Source organism: Lithobates pipiens, unplaced genomic scaffold (genome assembly GCF_037356315.1).
Source record: "Lithobates pipiens isolate NorthernLeopardFrog02 unplaced genomic scaffold, aLitPip1_a1.2 Scaffold_18, whole genome shotgun sequence".
In the NCBI taxonomy this organism is placed as follows: domain Eukaryota; kingdom Metazoa; phylum Chordata; class Amphibia; order Anura; family Ranidae; genus Lithobates; species Lithobates pipiens.
Window position 1 is genome coordinate 636,829,228 of NW_027507758.1, and position 20,173 is coordinate 636,849,400.

Here is a 20,173-nt window from a genome sequence, read left to right on the forward strand (position 1 = left end):
TCAGGGAGGAACAGAAACCGTATTCCAAAATCTGCAGAAAAGTACAAGGAAAGAGGCGCATCTGGGTCTAGAAATAAAAGTAATTTTAATCACAAAATATATATACACAGGCAACTCACATTTAGGGAGTAATAGGTAAGGTAATAGTTCAGGATCTATTTTAGTCAAGGCTTACCTATTACTCCCTAAATGTGAGTTGCCTGTGTGTGTGTGTGTATATATATATATATATATATATATATATATATATATATATATATATATTGTGATTAAAATTGCTTTTATTTCTACCCAGAGGTGCCTCTTTCCTTGTACTTTTCTAGAAAAATTTAAAATAATGCATTTGGGTGGCAAAAATATGAATGCAATCTATACACTGGGGGGAGAACCTCTGCGGGAATCTAGGATGGAAAAGGACCTGGGGGTCCTAGTAGATCGGGGATCTGCAATTAGCGGACCTCCAGCTGTTGCAAAACTACAAGTCCCATCATGCCTCTGCCTCTGGGTGTCATGCTTATTGCTGTCAGAGTCTTGCTATGCCTCATGGGACTTGAAGTTCTGCAACAGCTGGAGGTCCGCTAATTGCACATCCCTGTAGTAGATGATAGGCTCAGCAATGACATGCAATGCCAAGCTGCTGCAAGCAAAGCAAACAGAATATTGGCATTAAAAAAAAAAGATCAATTCCAGAGATAAAACGATAATTCTCCCACTCTACAAGACTCTGGTCCGGCCACACCTGGAGTATGTTGTCCAGTTCTGGGCACCAGTCCTCAGGAAGGATGTACTGGAAATGGAGCGACTACAAAGAAGGGCAACAAAGCTAATAAAGGGTCTGGAGGATATTAGTTATGAGGAAAGGTTGTGAGCTCTGAACTTATTCTCTCTGGAGAAGAGACGCTTGAGAAGGGATATGATTTCATTATATAAATACTGTACTGGTGACCCCACAATAGAGATAAAACTTTTTTTGTGGAAGGGAGTTTAACAAGACTCGTGGCCACTCATTAAAATAAGAAAAGAGGTTTAACCTTAAACTACGTAGAGGGTTCTTCTACGAGCGGCAAGGATGTGGAATTCTCTTCCACAGGCGGTGGTCTCAGCGGGGGGCATCCATAGTTTCAAGAAACTATTAGATAAGCACCTGAATAACCACAACATACAGGGATATACAATGTAATACTGAGATATAATCACACACATAGGTTGGACTTGATAGACTTGTGTCTTTTTTCAACCTCACCTATTATGTAGCTATGTATTTGATCTCCAGACTTCACAGGAGGAAAAGTCGGATAACCAATAGTAAAATCAAATGATATTCCCAGAATCCCTCTCACCATTCAAGTTTCCATTTTATTGAAGCCCTACTTTAATACGGAGGTATAATTTACCCAGCCGGAACCCCCACAATATGCAGGTCAAATGCTTGTTACCAATAGAAAGTAGCCGGGGGGGGGGGGGGGGGGGGTGTGCGCTCTTTGTAGGCAGAGAGGCGACGTTCACATTGCAGAGGATGACTTGCGGCTGTAGATCGCAGGGTAGGGCCGGCTGAAATAGGGGATGTTAGCTCATAGTAGACAGGAGTAGGTGTTTTCTCGCTCAGAATGGCAACCGCACTGAATGATAACCAGATCAGGGAGGGTTTTGTGCCGCTGGAAGAGGATTGCTGTTGCTTGTGAACAGAGAAGCCGGGCTTTTCTCTTTATAAGTGACAGCAGTGAGCAGAAAAGCGGAGGGATGAGCGCTGCAGGTGGAGGCTGAAAAAAAAAAAAGCCAATAGCTTCATCACTGATCTGTGTATTCTGAGAACGGAGGAGCGCCCTCCATTGTCAGAATACAATAGTGCAGTGGGGAGGATTCCCCCATCGCCCTCCAATGTGTGGATTGGGCTATTACTTTAGTTTTTTTCCTCTCATCCCGCTGGATGAACGATAAAACTGAACCATGTATGGCCAGATTTGGAAGGAAGATATATTCATCATCAACTGATCCCCCTGAAGGGGTTAATCTACATATTACCTCCTCTGCCGCCAGATCCAGCAACATCTCCAATTTACGTCTTTCCAAATGGAATGTCTGTCTGTATCTGACATCACTTCCTGTCAGTACCTGACATCACTTCCTGTCTGTATTCCATAGAGACTTTTTTTTTTACTGTGTAGAGGTGAGATCACCACCTTGTGGAGCTCAGAGGAACTGCAGCTCAAGAAACATCTCGTAGTAGTGTGAACACGGCTTTGCCAACTATAGGAATTAAGACACTGCAAGCTGTTTGAGGAGTCATCAGGGCCATTTGAAGGAATTTGGAGGCTCCAAGCAAAATGGACATGGATGCCCCCCAACCCCCCCCCCCCGCACGCACACACACACGCACGCAAAGCCTACAGGAATCACAGCATAGCGATACAGTTTAAGTTCGCCAACACTTTATATAAGTGGCCCCTCTGAGCATCATCCATGAAGATGCTGTTTAGGATTGTTTATGGACAGTGGGATGGACAGGGGGACCGTGGGATGCACAGTAGGGTTGCCACATCATCCCTTTAATCCAGGACACATATGAATTAAACGGGTTCTGAGGCTGGTTTAATACAGATAAGGCACCAAGTGAGTTTATTTACCACCTTAATCAGCCACAGAACCTGTGTAATTCATGTGTGAACCAGATTAAAGGGATGATGTGGCAACCATAATGCACAGGGGGACAGTGGGATGGACAGGGGGCCATGGGATGGACAGGGGGGCCATGGGAAGGATAGGGGGACAATGGAATGGACAGGGGGACTTGGGATGGACAGAGGGACCGTGGGATGGTGGGGGGGGGGGGCTGCTGCAGGTGCAGTGAGAGGCAAACAAGTAGTGGGTAAGATGAGACAGTGAACAGCTGGACAGAAGGGCTGGGTGTGAGGAGTCATCATGTGTGCAGTGATGCAGGAAACATCTTCATCTCTGAGGGGTTCATGCTGAGACCTGTAGTTCTTCACTTTTGGGGGGCACTGAGCCAACGGCGGTGGTGAAGGGTCTCTGACAGCTAGGGGTCCACCACAGGCTGAGACAGTGACAGACAGAGACGATGAAAAGGCTATTTTAGGGGGCATTAGATCGACCCAGGGTGGGTGCAGCCAATTGCGGGATTGTCCCGGGCAATCCGGGACACGGGCACCCTAGGCTGGGGCCCCAGGCCAGCTCGGGGGCCCCAAGCAATTGCTTGTTTTGCCTGTCCTGTAGTGACGGGCCTGGGAGTCATCTTGAATTGTATAACAGGAACAGCAAACACAGAACAGGAAACAGGAAGTACAAGAAGTGCAATATTACCATAGAGTATATTACAATAGAGTCCCTGGATTTGTACAAGAACTCCATAACATCTCCTTTTTTTACATTCAATCCAAAAATGTGTAAACAACCTAAAAACAGATTGTGAACATACTGGTAGATACACTACAGATGAGTCCATTTGGTGGTCTTGAAACTCGAACTCTGCACAAGGCCACAGTGATTTTGCCTGGGAAATGCTGTTCAGCTCCAGAAGGTGTTGAAGAGCTGCTCTCTTTCCTGGCTGGTGTGTTTGGTACAGAAGAACTTACTGGTATATGTGGCTTCGTTATGTCATCTTTATGATATCCTTCAGATATGAACGTAGTATTGTCTCTGCCTTGCTTACATGGTCCAGTAGGTCTAGGGACATTGTAAGACTAGGGGCATTGAGCATCTTGGGAGGATCATATGCAGGATGCTCATAGGCTTGTGCTGTGAGTTGTTCTGCCACTCGCAGGTCCACTCAATTGTGGCGGTAGAGATTTCCTTCCACATCCACAAGATATGAGTGAGGAGCAACTCTATGAACAGAGGTGCCCAGTCTCCAGTGACCAGTCCTATCACCAGGCAGCAGCTTCATAGGGATTGACTCTCCAGTTCTTAGGTCAGGGTCAAGTCCATTACACACCAAACCGCAGTCTTCGATCAGCCAACAAAAACCTCCTCCTCGTGCCCAAAGCCCGGTATAAATCCAAGGGGGATCGGAGATTCGCTGTCCAAGGGCCTCGGCTATGGAATGCTCTACCAATCAACATCCGCCTGGAAGAAAATCACCTGGCTTTTAGGAAAAAACTCAAGACCTTCCTCTTTTAGCAGATGATCAAAGCTCACCACAGCGCCTAGAGGCGATTCAGTTCGCATTGTGCGCTATACAAGTATTTCATTCATTCATTCATTCAAGTCTTTGGCAGAAACATCTATTGTCAGTTTGTAGATCTGTTTTCTACATCAGAGTTTCTCCAGTACACCTGTAACCACACAAGGTTCAAGCAATTTGTTTGCCACAGGTAATGAAGTCTCCAGTCTCCTTGACATAAAGCACTGTGCAGGACTGCCATCCATGCCTTCGGTTGGGGTGTTCCTCCAATGTACAATGCCTTTCCATGGATCACGATGAGATAAGATGTTCAAACCCCCAATCTGTAGAGAACCATCTGAATTGCTCACATGCAAATTGATGTTCATTATCCTAGATTACTCTATCCGGTAGGCCATAATGTACAAACTTTACTTCACAATGCTTGATTGTAGTTTCAGCAGACAGGGCAGGAAGGGGCTCAATCTCCCAAAAATCAGAATAGTCATCCACAATCAGTAGAACATTTTGCCCGGCATAATTCGTTAAATCCATACCTACAATTTGCCAAGGCCGGGTGGGCAGCACATGTGATATTTTGTGTTCTTTCTGTTGTGCCTGTGCAAGTTCATTGCATGCTGAGCAACGGATAATGCCGCGTACACACGACCGGAATTTTTGACAGCAAAGGTCTGATGGAACAAGTCCGTCGGACAATTCGATCTTGTGTGGGCTCCATCGGACCTTTGCTTGCCAAAAATCTGGCGGACTTTAGAAATAGAACATGTTTAAAATTTTTCCTCCGGAACTCCGCCGGACCAAGAAATCTGTTCTTGTGTATGCTAGTCCGACGGACAAAAAACGACGCTAGGGCAGCTATTGGCTACTGGCAATGAACTTCCTTATTCTAGTCCAGTCGTACGTCATCACGTTCGAATCTGTCGGACTTTGGTGTGATTGTGTGTGGCCAAGTCCGTTCATTCGGAAAGTCCGTCGGAACTCCACCAAAACTCAGTCGGAAAGACCGCCAGACCTAGTCCCTCGAAAAGTCCGGTCGTGTGTACGCGGCATAACAAAATCTCTAATCTAATTTTTCATCTTGTGTCAATATAAGGTATCTGGTGCCTGTCTATAGTATGCTTCTCCACCAATGTGACGGACATGAATGCGTGTTACCGATCTTAGAGATTTAGGAATGATGACTTGTCAATTTCTGTGGGTGGTTTTATCTGAAGCAAACGCTGGTTTGTGACGTTTGGAATAATTGATCTGTGACGCGACATCTAGGTCCTGTTGAACAATAAAAGGAACTATGAATTCTGCTGTCTACCAAGATATTCCTGAAGGAGAATGTCCGACCATCTGTTCGTGTACTCAAGCTGAAACGAACTTGGGTTCTGCAGCAGGACAATGATCCTAAACACACCAGCAAGTCCACCACCGAATGGCTGAAGAAAAACAAAATGAAGACTTTGGAGTGGCCTAGCCAAAGTCCTGACATGAATCCTATTGAGATGTTGTGGTATGACCTTAAAAAGGCCGTTCATGCTCGAAAACCCTCTAATTTAACTGAATTAGGACAATTCTGCAAAGATGAGTGGGCCAAAATTCCTCCAGGACGCTGTAAAAGCCTCATTGCACATTATCGCAAACGCTTGGTTGCAGTTGTTGCTGCTAAGGGTGGCCCAACCAGTTATTAGGTTTAGGGGGCAATCACTTTTTCACACAGGGCCATGATGGTTTGGATTTTTTTTCACCTTTAATAATAAACACCTTCATTTACAAATTGCATTTTGTGTTTACTTGTGTTGTCCTTGACTATTGTTTAAATTGGTTTGATGTTCCGAAACACTTAAGTGTGACAAACATGCAAAGGAACAGGAAATGAGGAAGGGGGCAAACACTTTTTCACACCACTGTATTTGACCTTGAATTGCATTTTTTTCATGGCAAGTCTTATGCCACGTACACACGATCAGAATTCCGGGCAGAAAAAGACAGATGAGAGCTTTTCCTCGGAAAATGCGACCGCGTGTATGCTCTATCGGAATTTAGCTGTCCGAATTCCCACCAGTCAAAAATTGATAGCATGTTCTCAATTTTCCCGACAGAAAAACTTTCTATCGGTAATTCTGATCGTGTGTATGCAATTCCGACATGCCAAAAATCACGCATGCTCAGATTCAACTACAAGACAGAAGCTATTGGCTACTGGCTATTGAACTTCCTTTTTCTAGTCGCGTCGTACGTGTTGTACGTCACCGCGTTATAAACAATCAGAATTTGGTGTGACCGTGTGTAGGCAAGACAGCTTGAGCCGAATTCCGTCGGGAAAACCATCAGAGCTTTTCAGACAAGAATTTCCGATCGTGTGTACATGGCATTAGTTTCACCTGCCTACAATGATTCATCAATTCCAGCAGTTTGCCATCATGATCTTGCTCTCCTCCTCCATTCATATGCCCACAGCCTACCACAAGTTTGTCATCAGCAACTGGTTCAATACCATTGAGTCCTGCCAATAGTTCATGTTGTTTATGTTGATACCCCTCTGGTGCAACCAATAATCCAAAAAGCAATTTGAGCCACCTTTTCCTGTCCCAGGGAGTCCAGAAATTTGTCATGTAGCTACTTGAAGTATCCAACATTCATTGCGAAAAATGCATCTCGGGCATCAACAAGCATGAACAGCTGTACCTTTGGCAGCTTGTAAAAAACATCCTTTAGAGTTGGCATGATGTAATGAGATCGCCTCAGTGCCTGATTCAAGAATTTGGGATCTATGCATATTCTTATTTTATGTTTACAAATGTTTTATTGGAAGATTAATTGACATACATATAGTGGTTTGTGTAGGAATTATGCACCATCAATGGTGTCAATGAAAGGAATTTTGCCCCATCGTTGGTATCAGTGGAAGGAATTATGCCCTTTTGATGGTGTCAGTGGGAGGAATAGTGCCCCATTGTTGGTGTCAGCGGCAGGAATAATGCACCATCGTTAGTGTCATTGGATGTAATGGTGCCCCATGGGCCGCATAAAGGCAAACAAAGGGCCACCTCCGGCCCCGGGCCACAGTTTGGAGACTGCTGCTCTAGACAAAGGTTCTATTGCCAGGGCAAATATAAGAGGGGAAATAGAAAAAAGAGGGTGCACCAACCTTGTGCATTATCCTTGGGTATATTTTATTAAAAAAATAAATTAAAAACTACTCACAAACATGTGATAGAAAACCGCAATATAAAAAGCCTTCAGATGATGGTTATCGGTCTCATGACAACAGACTCCAGATGGTAATGGAGAAGATTTTAAGGGCCACTGCTGGCTGACGCATTTCGAAGGGATACCTTCTTCCTCAGAGCCTCAAATAGAAAAGGAGACAGAGGGCAGCCTGTCTCTTTCCTCTATGAAGTGAGAAGAATTGGGAATTATTGCCCGGAAACCTAATATGTGTTTGGGAATCTTGATATAGGGTGCGAAAACCTTCCATAAAAGCTCCTTTAATACCAAATCTAGGCAGTAGGTGATTAAGGTATGACCAGCTCACACTATCAAATGCCTTGTGTATGTCGAGGCTAAGGAGTAGTACCTGTGTAGAGTTGGCGTCTTGGATAATGTTTGTTACTAACCTAATATTATCGGTAATTTGCCTACCCAGTATGAAGCCAGTTTGGTTTGGGGAAATAAGTGTGGTTATCACCGAGGCCAGTCTGTCTGCCAGCAACCTGCTAACTATTTTTAAGTTGTCGTTGATGACTGAGATGGGTCGAAAGTTTTGGGTGGCGGAATGATCTTTGTGTGGTTTCGGGATAAGGGACATATTGGCCAAAAGCATCGCTGATGGAAAGTGGTGACCCTAAAAAATTTGATTATAGAGAGTGACTAGTTTAGGGGTCGGTGTGGAGGAGATTTTTTTATAGTAAGTGGTTGTATAGCCATCTGGGCCAGGGGCTGTGGATGATTTAACTTAATAATGTCTGCAATTTCTGAACTAGTACACGGGGCGTTCAAGGCTTCAAGTTGCTGAGCAGACCAAGCGGGCAGCGATAAACCAAAACCAAAAAACCAAGCTTGAGAGGCCGGGTCAGCAGCCACCGCTGCGTTGGAAAACCAGATGAGCCAGATGAGTTTGGCAGTTTATATACATGAGGTGTTTTAACCATATGGTTACATTTTCTAGTGAACATCATAGAAGCACTCTGCTACTAAACAGCAGAAATTTAGGCTTGGACCACTTGCACTTTTTTTGGAGTTGATTTGTTCGAGGGGGTTGGGGTGGGCAATTGGTTATAGTGGTTGTACAAATGGTCTAGTGTCTTAGTAAGGGAACGTAGACCAGCCAGTTTAGTTCTATGCTTTTAAGATGCTAGGTGAATGAGATGACCCCGCATGACCACCTTATGGGCTGTCCACAGCGTAGTTGGGGACGTGTTAGGCAAGGAATTCTCAGTAAAATAGTTACCTAAATGATCGATAAGTGAGTCTATAATAGCAGGGTCAGTAAGAAGAGAATCGATAAGTCTCCATGAATGTGAAGTGGGTTTGAGGCCTATTTGAGCCATTGAGAATGCCACCATGTGGGGATCCGACCAAGGTCACACATGGATCTCAGCAGCAGCTGAATTGGTGAGGACAACTAGGGTGCAATATAGTCGAGGCGGGCATAACTGTCATGTGGGTTAGAGTGAAAGGTATATGATCTAGCACCCACATTGTGCGCTTGCCAGGCGTCAATCAGTTGCAAAGCATTGAGGGAACCTACTATTGATTTAGGAAAGGCCTTTCGAGGAAGGAGTAACTCAGCTTCTATCTAACACCGGGTGAGCTGTAAGATTGAAATCGCCCCCGACAACCAAGTGTGTGGAGAGATATCGATCTAAAGTATCAAAAAAGCATTGGAAAAATTAAGCCTGGGCCTCATTCGGAGCATAAACAGAGGCTATAGTGGTAGCGCGGTCTTGTATCGTGCCTTGGAGGATTATAAATTGGCTTTCAGGCTTCATGTACAGCAGGGTGTTGCGTATGAATATGGCTACTCCCCAGGACTTAGCTGTATGAGTGGTGCAATAAAATAGTTTGAAGGCCTTATCAAAGTATTGAAGATGATTGGAGACTGAAAAATGGGTCTCCTGCATAAGGATGAGCCTGCAGAAATTACACTTTGTGCAGGGACAGTTCTAAGCACGGGAAACATGCGCCCCTTCACAGGCATACTATAGACACCCCCCAGGTATGAAATTTAAAGGAATATTTCAAATTTATTGTTTCCCATTAAGCATTATTAAAATCACTGCTCCCCAAAAAAACGGCCGTTTTTAAAACTTTTTTTTGCATTGATACATGTCCCCTGGGGCAGGACCCGGGTCCCCAAACACTTTTAGGACAATAACTTGCATATTAGCCTTTAGAATTAGCACTTTAGATTTTGAACGTTCAAGTCCCATAGACTTTAATAGGGTTCTAAAGTTCACACAAAGTTTAGGTCTGTTCGCAGGTTCTGGTGCGAACCGAACCGGGGGGTGTTCGGCTCATCCTTAGGATCCACCAAAGAGCATCTATCAAGCTGCCAGAGAGTGGGTGGTTTAGGTAGACAGGTTTGGGTGGTGATCTTCACGTGTGATAATGCTGTGTCACTAAACAATGTCTTCTCATAGTACTTAAGGTTTATTGTTCCTTTTCTTCTTTCCCCATTCCTACTCCAACGTTCAGGTACTCTGTTGTTTTTGCTAGGGCTAAGTTTGTTTTATCCGTTTTTTTTCCTGTCCTTCCCAGACGATGAGGACATTGTCTAAAATGGCAGGGGCACGCGCTATGTGTTTTTCAAAATTAAGTTTACACCTGAACTGCAGTTTGGTTTGGGTACAATTGTCTACATTTGGCCCTCAGCATCAGTCTGACTGGACTATGAGATGTTCAGCCTGGCCACAGGGGGTACTGTCTCTTCTGGCAGGCATGGAACTACAGTCTGGTTGGATGCTTTAAGATTACTCTCTCTCAGAGCCCGCCTAGGGGGAATGGTGCTCTCGCTGTGCTTTCTGGGAGAGGGTACTTAAGATGTGGATGTCACGTGGTTCGGGGTTCCGGTCCTGAAGGATGTGCTGACTTCATGGTCCTGGTCCTCCTGACCAGCCCCCAGGAAGGCTATGGCCTGGGGTGCGGATCCATCCGACTTGTTGCCTCGGGGATGGCTGGCTTGAGGCAAGGAAACTAAAGGAGGATTCTGAGGTGTTTGGGTGGCGTCTCCGGTTTGGGAGAGACCCAGTAACTTCAAGCTATCCAGGGGAGGACTCTTCAGAAGAAGGCCACGTACGGGTTGGTTTCTTAGCAAGAGCCTGGAGGAGCTAAAGTACCTAAGAGAATCGGATCTCGTGGATATCGCCAAGCTGGCAGAAAGATCCAGGTATCACACGATCTGTTCTACAAATTTAATTTTCCTATGTGTTCTACAACAACATCTGTGGCAGAGACCTGTTCCTGAGTTAAGCACCTTGTTGGCCACTAGACCTTGTGAGAGAGGGACTGTCCAACTTGAGTGGACATCCAATTTTGAATAGCTATTCTCTGGATGCGGTCAAAGTATGCAAGTTTTTCAACACTGACTATGACAGTTATGCCGCGTACACGCGTCCGGACTTTTTGACAGCAAAGGTCCGACAGAGCGAGTCCGTCGGACAATTCGATCTTGTGTGGGCTCCATCAGACCTTTGCTTGCCAAAAATACAGTAGACTTTAGAAATAGAACATATTTTACATTTTTCCACCGGACCGAGAAATCGGTCTGTGTGTATGCTAGTCCGACGGACAAAAACCGATACTAGGGCAGCTATTGGCTATGAACTTCCTTATTGTAGTCCGGTCGTACGTCATCACGTTTGAATCCGTCAGACTTTGGTGTGATTGTGTGTGGCCAAGTCCGTTCATTCGGAAAGTCCGTCGGAACTCCGCCGAAAGTCCGTCGGATAGACCGTCGGACCTAGTCCCTCGAAAAGTCCGGTCGTGTGTACGCGGCATAAGAGTACCTGGGCTTCCTTTCCAACCCTCTGATCCCAAATTAAGAGACTGTTTATTGTCTATGTCAGCCGTCACTAAATGGCGGCCCGCGGTCCGAGTCCGGACCGAGCAGCGCTTCTGCCCGGACCGCCATGCCGCCAGTGTAGCAAGCGACAGCAATCACTGGTTTGCTGGGACCGCGGGTTTCCCCAGCAACCAGTGACGCTGCGCGCATGCGCCCGCCCCCTGCTCCTGGCCGCGTCTCTCGGAGCTGAAGAGACACGGGCAGTAGGGGTGTGACGTCACGTGCGCGCCCCGCCCCCCTGCTGCCCGCAGTTCCCGGGTCCTGGATCTCATCGAGAGGCAGCTTCAGTTGTGCCCACACTCCTGCAGTTAAGGTATGTGGGCACATTAGTTCACTATTAGTGATCAGTGTTGTGCACACTGTTGGGCATATTTTAAGGGGCTTTTTTTGTAAAGGGCACGCTGATGGGAAAATGTTATGTTAAAGGACACTCTGATGGGCACATTTTATTTTAAGGGGCACGCTGATGGATATATTTTTTATGTGCACACTGATGGGCATGTTTTGTTAAAGTGCCCCTTAACAAAATATGCCCATCGATGTGCACATTAAAAATATACCCATCAGCGTGTCCCTTAAAATAAAATGTGCCCATCAGAGTGCCCTTTAACATAAAATTTTCCCATCAACGTGCCCCTTAACATAAAATAAGGGTCACGCTGATGGGCACCTTTTATGTTAAGGGGTAATCCGATGGACACATTTTATTTTACGGGGCACGCCGATGGGTATATTTTTAATGTGCACATCGATGGGCATATTTTGTTAAGGGGCACGCTGATGGGTACAACAAAATGTGCCCTACAAAATATGCCCATCGATGTGCACATTAAAAATATACTCATCAGCATGCCCCTTAAAATAAAAATTGTCCATCAGAATGCCTCCTAACATAATAGGTGCCCATCAGTGTGACCCTTATTTCATGTTAAGGGGCACGCTGATGGGCAGATTTTATTTTAAGAGCAACACTGATAGGTACATTTTATATTAAAAGGGGCACTTTGATGGGCAAATTTTAAGTTAAGGGGCATGTTTTGTTGTGTCCATCAGAGTGCCCCTTAATATAAAATGTGCCCATCAGCATGACACTTATTTTATGTTAAGGGAAATCCTGATGTGCACATTTTATGTTAAGGGGCACTGTGATGGGGACACCTGATGTTAAGGGGCACTGTGATGGGGACACCTGATGTAAAGGGGCACTGTGATGGGGACACCTGATGTAAAGGGGCACTGTGATGGGGACACCTGATGTAAAGGGGCACTGTGATGGGGACACCTGATGTAAAGGGGCACTGTGATGGGGACACCTGATGTAAAGGGGCACTGTGATGGGGACACCAGATTTAAAGGGGCACTGTGATGGGGACACCTGATTTAAAGAAGCACTGTGATGGGGACACCTGATGTAAAGGGGCACTGATGGGGACACCTGATTTAAAGAAGCACTGCGATGGGGACACCTGATGTAAAGGGGCACTGTGATGGGGACACCTGATTTAAAGGGGCACTGTGATGGGGACACCTGATTTAAAGGGGCACTGTGATGGGGACACCAGTTTTAACTTGATCTGGGATCACCAGATGTAACTTGACAATAAATATTTTTGAAATGCTAAGGAAATTGTACATTTCTCATGTTTTTGATAGATATACAGTTACTACAATATTTCTGAGTCGTAGCACAGACTTGAGATTCGGACCTCGGCCCAAAGAAAATTTTGGCGACCGGACCTCCTTTAATTTTAATTCATTACCCCTGGTCTATGTTTTGCAAATAAAAATCCCTTTATGCGGATCTGTCGTCAGTCTCTCAAGTTACTGGGCCATCTACCACGGGACACCCCTAGACGTGAATTGAGGAAAAGAAGGTAACGGTAAGCCCAACGAAACCAGCAGCTCCTTTGGGGGTTAGTGCTACATGTGCAAATTCATGTAATCATACAATATTTTGTGCTCAATATAGTGTTCTCTGCAAGTCCACTGCTTCCACTTTACATCTACTTCAATTAACTTATTTTGCTCCAAAACAAATCCACCAATCAGTGAAAAGTTGATAAGGTGTAAAGTTCTCGGTGCTCCAAACTGTGGCAGCTGTAGTGTAGCCACGCCTTCTTCCTCCTCTTACACACGTGATGGTGAGGGTGCCCCCTTAGTGGTGCTTCCCCACTCACCAGACCAATATGACTCCCAGCTTTTCATCTACCAGAGTCACCAACATCCTTCACACCCTCCTCACCTCCGATGGCAAAGGAACCGGATCCTCCTCGCTCACTCCTGCAAGTCTGCTGAGCTTTCTGTCATCTCCCTCCTAGACTCCGCCTCCTCCGACCGCTGTTAAAGCAGGAGCTCCGCCTCTTCATACACACTCAGCGCTCCGCCTCTTCATACACACTCAGAGCTCCGCCTCTTCATACACACTCAGAGCTCCGCCTCTTCATACACACTCAGAGCTCCGTCTCTTCATACACACTCAGAGCTCCGTCTCTTCATACACACTCAGGGCTCCACCTCTTCATACACACTCAGGGCTCCTCCTCTTCATACACACTCAGAGCTCCGCCTCTTCATACACACTCAGAGCTCCGCCTCTTCATACACACTCAGAGCTCCGCCTCATCATACACACGCAGTGCTACGCCTCTTCATACACACTCAGGGCTCCGCCTCTTCACACACTCAAGGCTCCGCCTCTTCATACACACTCAGTGCTACGCCTCTTCATACACACGCAGTGCTACGCCTCTTCATACACACTCAGCGCTCTGCCTCTTCATACACACTCAGAGCTCCGCCTCTTCATACACACTCAGAGCTCCGCCTCTTCATACACACTCAGAGCTCTGCCTCTTCATACACACTCAGAGCTCCGCCTCTTCATACACACTCAGAGCTCCGCCTCATCATACACACTCAGGGCTCTGCCTCTTCATACACACTCAGGGCTCTGCCTCTTCATACACACTCAGGGCTCCGCCTCTTCATACACACTCAGGGAGGAGAGAAAGGGGAAGGATATACAGTACATACACACAGCACAAGGCCGTGTTCACACTACGAGATGTTTCTCTGGGCTGCAGTTCCTCTGATCTCCACAAGGTGGTGATCTCACCTCTACCCAGACAGGAAGTCTCTATGGAATAAAGACAGGAAGTGATGTCAGACAGGAAGTGATGTCAGGTACTGACAGACATCCTATTTGGTAGAACGTAGAGAGAAGACACTGCAGCATCTGGCGGCAGAGGAGGTAATGCTTAAATTAACCCCTTCAAGGGGATAAGTTGATGATTAACCACTTCAGCCCCTGAAGATTTGTCTGCTCAATGACCAGAGCATAATTTTAACTGACAATTGCGCGGTCATGCAATACAGCACCCAATCAAAATTTATGTCCATTTTTCCCCACAAATAGAGCTTTCTTTTGTTAGTATTTGATCATCTCTGCAGTTTTTATTTTTTGCGCTAAAAACAAAAAAGTGAGAGAGCGACAATTTTGAAAAAAAAAAAAACACAATATTTTGTACTTTTTGCTGTAATAAATAGCCCCAATTATTATTTTTTTAAAGGCAAATTTTTTCCTCAGTTTAGGCCGATATGTATCCTTATACATCGCAATAAGCGTATATTGATTGGTTTGGGCAAAAAATTATAGCATCTACAAAATAGGGGATAGATTTATGGCATTTTTATTATTGCTATTTTTTTTTTTTTTACTAGTAATGGCGGCGATCTGAGATTTTTATCGAGACTGCGACATTATGGCGGACACATCGGACACTTTTGACACATTTTTGGTTCGATTGACAATTATACAGCGATCGGTGCTATAAAATTGCACTGATTACTGTATAAATGTCACTGGCAGGAAAGGGGTTAACACTACGGGGCGATCAAGGGGTTAAGTGTGTTTCCTGGGTGTGTGTTCTAACTGTAGGGGATGGGAGTGGCTATAGGTGATGAGAGATCGTGGTTCCCAGCTCGTAGGAACTCACGATTACGGATGAGCCCCGGCGTGTTCGCAGAGCCTGCCAGGAAGTCGGCGCAGCGCTGCGCTAATCACAGACAGTGAGACATTTCCCGATCTCTGCAGCCGCGCGTCGGGAAAATGTCTGCCTGTGATTAGCGCAGCGCCGCGTCGACTTCCTGGCTGGCTCTGCACGTGGGCTGTGCGAACACACCGGAGCTCATCCTTACACACGATCTCTCTCTCTCCCCACAGAACTGGGATGTGTGTGTTTACACACACACACACACGTCCCTGTTCTGCCTCTCGTGCCCGCGATCGCTGGTGACAGGCGGTCATCGCGACTGCCAGCCTTGAGCACCGCCTCCCCCCCGCTGTGCAGCGCATGCCTGCTATTCCGCCTAAAGGGACCGACGTACAGCTATGACGGTTTGTGGGATCGTGCCGACCTGCCGCAGTTTAATGATGGTTAATATATCTTGCTTTCAAAGCTGGACATACATGGTTCAGTTTTCCTGGTGCCTTCATGGAAGAATAACGTATGGTTGGTGGATCCACCCCCGGTTTCTGTGGATCTTTTTGGGGCAGTGTATGTGGGACTCACCATTTGGTCCCCACAGCGGCTCTGTCCTGCCTTATCCTACTGCCAGACTCCCTTTCTCTGTTTTCTCCTGCTCTGTGGTGTAGAGGTAATAGCTGTGGGTGCTACGCATGGCTCTTGCTTTTCTTCCTGGATGGGGCGGGTAGCAGGAAGTGCAGGAGCGGCCATCTTGGTTGTTCCACACAGCTTATTTTGCCCTCACTTTATTTAAACAGGTAGGGAAGCAGGGGAAATAGTTGCTTTCTTGCCTTCCGCATGCTCTTCTGCTTGCATGGAGAGTACCCAAGGTAGGAAGTGTTTGTTTACATATCTTTTAAAGGGCCAGTGTGCTGCATTTTCTTTTTCTATGCTGACACTCTATTTGGTCTTTCTCTCTCCGGGTCTCTGGTGGTGGGCAGGGCACCAAAGCCTCCGCAATCACTGCCATCTTGGTCCCATTCTTACATCCGACGGGAGTCAGTTAGGCTGGGGTACTTGTTGCAGATCCGACATGGTTCAGGGAAGATGGCGGTCCGACACCAGCAACGTAGTATCCAATGTGCTGCAGCTGATAGCAGCTTTGATGGCCATATCTCTTCTGGCCTCCTCTCTGACGGAAATCGCTCCGGATACATATGAACAGCAGAGTGGCGGTGGCCTATGTGCAAAACCAGGGAGGCACACACAGCAGATCCCTGATGCAGGGCCAGTGTGCTGCGTTTTCTTTTTCTATGCCGAGACTCTATTTGCTCATTCTCTCTCCCTTTTTTTTTTTTTTCTCTCTGTGGGTCTCTGGTGGTGGACAAGGCAACAAAGCTTCCGCTATCACTGCCATCTTGGTCCCATTCTTACGTCCGACGGGAGTCAGTTAGGCTGGGGTACTCCTTGCAGATGCGACATGGTTCAGGGAAGATGGCGGTCCGACACCAGCAACATAGTATCCAATGTGCTGGAGCTGATAGCAGCTTTAATGGCCATATCTCTTCTGGCCTGCTCTCTGAGGGAAATCGCTCCAGATACATATGGACAGCAGAGCGGTGGTGGCCTATGTGCAAAACCAGGGAGGCACACACAGCAGATCCCTGATGCAGGGCCAGTGTGCTGCATTTTCTTTTTCTATGCCGTTACTCTATTTGCTCTTTCTCTCTCCCTTTTTTTTTCTCTCTGTGGGTCTCTGGTGGTGGACAAGGCACCAAAGCTTCTGCCATCACTGCCATCTTGGTCCCATCTCCTGGACAATTCTTATGCCCGGCGAGAGTCAGTTAGGCTGGGGCACTCGTTGCAGATCCAACATGGTTAAGGGAAGATGGAGGTCCGACGCCAGCAACGTAGTATCCAATGTGCTAGAGCTGAGAGCAGCCTTGATGGCCATATCTCTTCTGCCCTCCTCTCTGAGGGAAATCGCTCCTGATACATATGGACAAAAGAGCGGCAGTGGCCTATGTGCAAAACCAGGGCGGCACACACAGCAGATTTATGATGCAGGAAGTGGAGCCGATTCTGTTATGGGCAGAGGGGAACCTGCTGAACCTCAGATCGGCCTACATCCCAGCCTTTCAGAATCGCCAAGCGGATCTGTTGTCCAGGAACATGGCCGACAATGAGTGGTCTCTGAACCAGACACTGTTCGATTCGATTTTTCAACAATGGGGTCACTCCTAAATAGACCTTTTTGCCTCGCCTCTGAACACCAAGACTCCTTTCTTTTTCTCAAGATATGTCTGCCGGACATCAGCGGGGGTGGATGCGCTAGCTCAGTCATGGGATTGCCCCTTGGCCTTTGCCTTCCCTCCAGTCCCTATGATCCTACGTTTTCTCCAACGACTCGGCAAGGAGAGACTGATCGTGTTGGCATTAATCACTTATTGGCTGCGGAGGCCATGGTTCACCTTACTGATGCATCTGTCCCCCTGCAAACCCCTCCCTCTTCCACACCTTCAGGGAGACTTTGTGCATCCGCATCCAGAGAATCTGAATTTAAGGGTCTGGAATTTGAGAGGAGGAGATTGGAAGAAGTAGGGTGTTCCATCCAAGTTATCAAAACTCTCCTTCAGGCAAGGAAGGCCTCCACAAGCAATACCTATTACAGGATTTGGCAGAAATTTCTCGAATTAGCACAAAGAGAAACGTTTGACCCACTAAGACTGGAGGTTCAGAACATGCTGCAATTTCTCCAGTCAGGCCTAGATTTAGGATTAGGCCTTAATACCCTGAAGGTGCATGTCTTGGCCCTTTCCGCTCTCGCTGACACTAGATGGGCCCTAAATCTTCTGGTAGAATGCTTTCTAAGGGCGGTAATGAGGCTAAAACCACTAAGAAGAAGTCTATACCCCAAATGGGACTTACCGATAGTGCTAATTTTTCTTGCAGCACCTCCCTTCGCACCTACAGAAAGGCTGTTCTTTGGAAGACATCACACTGAAGGTGACCTTCCTAGTAGCTGTTACATCATGGACCAGAGTCTCAGAAATTCAAGCCCTAGACTCTTGGGATTCCTATATCGTTTTCTATCCAGACAGGGTTGTCCTTCAGCCTATCTATCAATTTCGTTCCTACGTTTCCTTCCACATATCACTCCAATCAGGAATGGGTCCTGCTAGCATTCCCGGAAGAACAGAATTCCTCAAAACTGCACAAATTGGATGTAGCAAGAGCCTTAAAGTCCTACTTCTCTGCAACTCTACAACTCTGTAAAGACAAAAGATTATTTGTAGTTCCTAGTGGTGCAAGGGAAGAGCAAGCGGCATCGAGGTTCACATTAGCGGGATGGATTGTGCGGATTATACACAGGACTTACCAGGCTAGTGGGCTTCCTGTTCCTCAGGAAGTGAATGCGCACTCGACAATAGGGATTTCATCTTCATGTGCAGCCTTGGTAAAGGTCTCCCCTAAGATAATCTGCAAAGCAGCAAGCTGGTCCTCATTCTCCACATTTATGGCTCACTACAGCCTTGATCCAGCTAGTTTCACCTCCTGGGATTTTTGGGGGAAGGCCTTACAATTTTCTGTTTCGTAATAGTCAATAAAAAATTCTGTTTTCTTTGGAATTCACTCCCTGGAAGACAGTTTACCATGCATATTCTGCCATGAAGGCACCAGGAAAATGGAAAATGTAATACTTACCTTTCCGTAATTTTCCTTTCCTGACACAAAGCATGACAGCATACACAAATGGGATAGGCTCCATCTCTCGCTCGCCCAATCAGGACTGCTTATACTATATAAGCCTGCCCCTAGGCGGCATTCTCTTTTTTTTCTTCCCTAAAATGGTTATAACTGCGAATCAATGAAGATTTTTATTTTTGCCCTCACCTGCCGGATTCATCTGGCCAGCCGTACAGGTTCAGCATCTTTCCTGTGACGAAGCCCCCCTATTCGGTTGTAAAACTTCTATAAGAGGGAGACCCCCCCAGGTCCATATACTGAGGGGGCTGGGATACTGGTCTCTGGATGCAGGTAAAACAGTTCTGTCTTGTGGTCAGTTGGGACTGATCCAGTCTCTCCTCCGGCCCCACACACACATTTGTTAGTTTGGCTTTGGATATGTTGGTTTCCCTTGCAAAGATGCTGGAAGTTTTTTTTGGGGGGGGGGGGGTGTAAGGGCTGCCCCCTTCCAAGATGGCTCCTTGTCTGTTTCCTGTGGCTGGATGCGGCTTTCAGTTGACAGAGAGCAGTGAGATGATATTGGGGTAACTTCTGGCCCACTGTAGCAGTGGCCGGGAGCTCCAGGGAATGGATTGGTGTCCACCTGTCAGGTATGGAGCCTCTATAAGGTAAGGGTCAGGTAGGTATGCTTTCATATATAAAAAGAGTGTGTGGGCAGTATGGATTGTAAAACTCTCCAGCCCTTAAATACCAGCACCACTCGCCAAAGGAAAAGTGGCAACTTGTTCTTCCAACAGTGACAGGTCCTGTTTGGCTCTAAAGACTGCTATACATTGAAAGTTCTACCAGAAGGGGCAGGCTAAAAGAAATCATAATAAGGACCCATCCTGGGAAGAATGGGGGAGTGTGGTTAGCGGACATGCCCGCCAAGATGCTATGCCATATTGCATATCAGGTGGCAGTAAAACACAACAGCAGATGTGTTCACTCAAGTGAAAACTGACTGGGTGGACCTCTAGTTGCTAAGGCTTAGGTACCAAGCTAATAAAAAAAAAAACAGCAGACCAAAGAGCGTTAAAAAGATTGACCAGATGTGTCTTCATACTAGCAGAGGATGCAAGATCCCCTCTGTAAAGCCCAACTCTTACTGCAAAGGCAATTGGCCAAGCCAAGTAATCTTCAGACCAGCCAGAAGTGCCAGTCTGCCAGTGGATGATGTGATAGCCTTCGCAGAGACATGAAAACAACAATATAGATTTGGAAATGAAGATTTATACTACCATTAAGGAGTATGGTATGGCCTGTGTTGGAGTTCACTTCAGTAGCCAA

At 46.4% G+C, this 20,173-nt stretch overlaps 2 protein-coding genes across 3 annotated transcripts in view; one reads left to right on the top strand and one right to left on the bottom strand.

The window, feature by feature from the left end:
- The window catches only part of LOC143989579 (uncharacterized), a 133,239-nt gene extending 131,143 nt beyond the window's left edge, over positions 1-2,096 (bottom strand). Inside the window, exon 1 of the mRNA XM_077489772.1 lies at positions 2,023-2,096. The gene's annotated coding sequence lies outside the window, so the exon portion shown is untranslated. The remainder of the gene's footprint in view (positions 1-2,022) is intronic.
- Positions 1-20,173, top strand: part of LOC143989638 (uncharacterized) — a 127,475-nt gene that overhangs the window by 90,279 nt on the left and 17,023 nt on the right. The window contains exon 1 of one of the 2 annotated variants that reach the window (XM_077489892.1): positions 14,371-14,442. The exons of the other annotated variant lie outside the window; for it this stretch is intronic. The gene's annotated coding sequence lies outside the window, so the exon portion shown is untranslated. Of the gene's footprint in view, positions 1-14,370; positions 14,443-20,173 lie in introns of those variants that run through there. 2 annotated transcript variants of the gene reach the window in all.